We start from the raw sequence: 4,677 nt of genomic DNA, 5'->3' as shown, positions 1-4,677 counted from the left end.
CACACACACACACACACACACACACACACACACACACACTAAGCATGGGGAAGTGAATATGCTGTTTCATTGTTAATTTGAGATGAAATAATTTCAGGTTTTCCCATTTAGTATGATGCTGGCTATAGGTTTGTCATATACAGCTTTTATTGTGTTGAGGTATACTCCTTCTGTTCCTAGCTTCTTCAGAGCTTTAATCATCAAAGAATGCTGAATTCTATTAGATGGGCTTTCTGCATCAATTGGGATGATCGTGTGATTTCTGTATCTGATTCTGTTCATGTTAGATTGACTTATATATGTTTAGCCAATCTTGTATTCCCAGAATGAAGCCAACGTAATCATGGTGTATGATCTTTTTAATATGTTATTGAATTTCAATTGCAGGACTTTATCAAGAATTTTTGCTTCTATGTTCTTCAAAGAGATTGGCCTATAATTATCTCTTTTTTTCTTGTGTTTTGAGCATAATAATGCAGCCCCTTCTACTATTAATGTACTCTAAATAAAAAATAAATTTAAAAAGAATTATTCAACACATCCCATTCATGAGGATAGTTATTATTTTTTAAAAAGGAGAAGAAAATAACAAATGATGATTAGGAAGAAGAAAAATTCTACCCCTTGTGCATTGCTGATGAATATGTAAATTGGTACCACTGTGGAAAATAGTAGGGCAGTTACTCAAAAAATTATACACCATATGGTCCAGATATTTCCCTTGTGAGTATAAACCTAAACAAACTGAAAGTAGGAATTTGAACATACACGTGTTCATAGTGGCAGTATGCACAACAACCAAAAGGTGAAAGCAATCCAAGCATTCACCAACAAATGAAATAACAAAATATGCTTTGCACATCAGTGGAATATTATTCAGTCTTCAAAAAAACAAAGTCTGACACAGATGAACCTTGAGGACATCATGTCTAGTAAAAAATAATCCAGTCACAAAAAGACAAATATATGAGTCTATTCTCTTTTTTTTTCTTTTTTCTTTTGTCAGTCATGGGGCCTGAACTCTGGACCTGGGCGCTGTCCCTCAGCTCTTCAGCTCAAGGCTGGTGCTCTATCATTTGAGCCTCAGCCCCATTTCCAGCTTTTTCTGCTTATGTGGTGCTGAGGAATCGAACCCAGGGCCTCATGCATGCAACGCATGCCACCTTTCCAGCCCCTCTATAAACTTCTTAGAATAACCTGATTTACAGACAGAAAGTAAAAGTTGGTTGCCAGGAGCTGGGGAGAGAGGGGAAGGAGAAGCTATTTCAAATGGGTTGAAAGTTTCAATATGAGAAGAAGAAAAAGATCTGGAGAGAGCTGGTGACGATGGTTGTGTAATAACATGAATATACTTAATGACACAGAATGAAACATTTAATAGTCTATTTGCATGTATGAAAAAAGAATAATGGAATCTTTTGTAATTGTTTTAAGAAGGGGAGGGTGCTACTTAAAGTAAAAGAGCAGGCTGAGTTTGATCAGGACACATTGTAAGTTTGTGGGGAAATGTCACAATGAACCTCCTCTTGTATAATTAATGGATGCTAATTTTTAAAAATCTGAACACTTGAAATCAATTAAATGGTAAATTTTATACTACATATTTAACATTTTTAGAAAATGTATTGAAGAAACATCCATTCCTTATCTACCTGGGCCTGTCAGCAACATGGAAGGCCATTGTTCCCATGACAGGGGCTAAGCTCCTGCACCTCCTCCTCCCCCTCATTTGCTCCTTAGCTTAATTAAAGATGGAGGACTGCGCTGTACGCATCTGGAGAACTTAACCCAATACTAAACGAAAAGAAACTTCCCCCCAAAAAATTGGCTGAATGAATAAAACTCTATCCACTATTCTGTCTTATTTCTTCTGACCAATCAATACTTTCAATTTTTGAAGCTACTGAGCTGTGAAACTCGCTCTCAGTATTCTGTTCTCAGATAATTCTACTAAGTGCATAAATTGTGGGTTTCAAATCAGAGTGCTTTGGTTTCCTCGTCACGTGACCTTGGCCAAGTGCTTGGGCGCTCCTTGCCCTATTTGCCTTCTCTGTGAAGAGGGAATGCTCACAGAATGAGAGTGAACAGCTGTTCTTTTGTAATCAAGGGCTCATCTCATGGTGATGGCATCATAATTTTCTGGTCCTACTTCTTAGCCTGTGGCCAAGCCCAAGCATGGTAACCTATGACCCCTGCCACAGGGAAGAGACCCAGATCTGAGCAATGCCAAACAACAATGTCAAGGAGTCATCCCCAGCAATGTAGGCATCCAGACTCCTTCCTCAGCTGGATTTAAAGCCCAGTTACATGACATCTGCAGCTCTACCAGCCCTCCTACAATGAGATGAGGACTCAAAATTCCCAGTCCAAGACAGCAAACCACGAACAGAGACGCAGAGCTCAGGGCTCACTAACAACCCTGAATCAAAATATGTCTGAAGTGTCTTTTCTGGACTGAAGAATTGTCAGAGCAAAAAGAATACTCTTTCTTTTTTTGAGTTTGGGGATCTTTGGCACAAGGGAACTACACTCTAATTAAGATAGTATCTCTTGAAAAAGTGCAAAGATTAAATCAAGTCCCACATCAAACATTCTTAAAACACTCAGTAAACAGCAGCTGCTGGTGTTTTCTGCAGAGGTTGTTTATCACAGGGGTGAAAAGTCCTGCCTTCTTCAACCCTAGTGCTTTGTCCCTGACTTCTGTCTTCACGGGCCTCCCATTTGTCTCTAGGATGGGAATGGTGGGCACTAAATCTGCCCACCATCACTCTGTAAGCCCATTCCCTCACAGACATCACTAATTGGCCACAGCATGATCTCCTGCTGAGTCTGAAGTCCTGGCCTGGATTCTTCCCGGACTCAGTTTTTCAGGCAGCCACTGCTAATCAATCAGAGATGACATGCAAAATGAAATCCATTCATCTCACTCCAGTCTAGGGGTTGCCAAAGTTAAAAAAAAAAAAAGATAGGGTTTTAGGCATGGTCTCTATCTCATTTTTCTTTGTATTTTTTTTTTTTGCCCATAATCCTTTTTTTAAGTGTAAAATGGAGTCTTTGTTCTCAGCTGTCAACCTCCTCCCTCCCCACCAACCCTGGGAACAGCCTTCTGGGCTACAGCAGAGAACCCAACCTGTCCCACCTCATTTTCCTCTCCAAGCTCCTGGGAGAGCAGAAGAGAGTTTTGGAATTGCTGCCTAAATCTGAGAAGCACTTTCAGGACACATCAAATTGCCTAAAAAGTGACCCAGTAGCCTTGAGGACAGGGAGTTTCCTGTTCTCATCAGACCAACCCTAGACAAGATAAAAACACACACCCTGAAGGAAGCTATAAGCCAAGGAAGAGTTCTAAGACCCACACACATCATGACCTTTCCTTACAGAACCAAGATTAAAGGTTCAAATCATTATAGTTCTGCATTGTAAGTCTGCCCCCTCATGATTAGAAGAATGAATGCCTCTGCAGTAGTTCTTCTGACCAATCCTGATTGCTTAGTGCTTCCAAAGTTTTTTAATTGTAGCGAAATCTACATAGAATGAGTCATTGGTTCCCCTTTTTATTATTCTCCGTGTTGATTCTGGCTTGAGCGAAGGGACCCAACTTGGCTTTCACTTATTCATTCAACAAACACCTGCATGTCCACACTCAGAGCAACAAGATAGGTATCAGCAGGGTAACATGGAAGCATGAAGCAGGGGTAACTCCGCTGGGGAGAAAGGACACCCAGTCTGTGCAAGCACTGCCACACAACTGGACAGGAAAGGATACCCGGGAGTTGACAGGCAGAGAGGGTGAGATGACAAATTCTGGGACTCGGTGGTTGGAGCAGAGCCTACCCTTGGGGAGGCCTGGAAAATGAGGCCGGATAGAAAGTCAGGGCGGGAATCAAGAAATTCTTGGAGTCTGAACTCTATTCTGAAAGCCTCGGAAAACCTCTGAAGAAGATTTACCAAAATGACTCGCTTCGCTTTGTCATTTTCAGAACGAAGGTCCACCGTTGGGAGAATGAACTAGAACAAAGTGGCCCTGATTGGAAGCAAGGAGCCCAGCTTGAAGGCAATCGGAGCCATTCATGCAGGAAGCGATGAGGGTAAGACCCAAATCAGCCATCAGCAGTAACAAAACTCAGAGCTCACGTGCGCGCAGCCTTCACGGCAGTGACAAGGCGTGATGCTCAGTGCTGCTGAGGACCAACGTATCCAGTCTCCGAAGGAAACCACCAACTCCCCCCCCCCACCAGCCCCCGCCTCTGGGTAACGAGATCAGCAAATAGAAGAGGCTAAGCAAGAAGCCCACAGGCAGGAATGCTCACCTTCGCTAGGGCAGCACGGATGCAAACGGGGTTCCTCCTGGCCCCTGATTTTAGGGGACTGAGCACTGAGTCTCCCTTTCTACAGCCTTCCCCCCTGGTCTGCTTGTGCCCTCCACACACACACACACACACAGCCCACCCCACCCCACCCTACCTTCTCTCCAGTGCAGCCCAGCATCGCTGCCTGGGGCCCCTCCCACTTGGAGGTGGAGGGAAAACCCTCCCAAGCCTGGCTAGCACCGTGCGGGAGCCGCTGCCCGCCCGGCTGTGCGCGCTGGGATCTACACTCCGAGAACTTGGAGCAGCCCGTGGATCGCTTCTCACCGAGGGGGACGACCTTTGAGCCCCACTTCTGAATTTCACACCT

The 4,677-nt window shown here is 43.7% G+C and overlaps 1 protein-coding gene across 1 annotated transcript in view; it reads right to left on the bottom strand.

Annotated features, from left to right (window-relative positions):
• The window catches only part of Ncald (neurocalcin delta), a 395,542-nt gene extending 391,163 nt beyond the window's left edge, over positions 1-4,379 (bottom strand). Inside the window, exon 1 of the mRNA XM_013012593.1 lies at positions 4,311-4,379. The gene's annotated coding sequence lies outside the window, so the exon portion shown is untranslated. The remainder of the gene's footprint in view (positions 1-4,310) is intronic.
• Positions 4,380-4,677: the final 298 nt, after the last annotated feature.

The sequence above is a fragment of the Dipodomys ordii genome, unplaced genomic scaffold (genome assembly GCF_000151885.1).
Source record: "Dipodomys ordii isolate 6190 unplaced genomic scaffold, Dord_2.0 Scaffold17, whole genome shotgun sequence".
In the NCBI taxonomy this organism is placed as follows: domain Eukaryota; kingdom Metazoa; phylum Chordata; class Mammalia; order Rodentia; family Heteromyidae; genus Dipodomys; species Dipodomys ordii.
The sequence above is the reverse complement of the archived record's forward strand: the minus strand, read 5'-3'. Positions and strand labels throughout refer to the sequence as shown.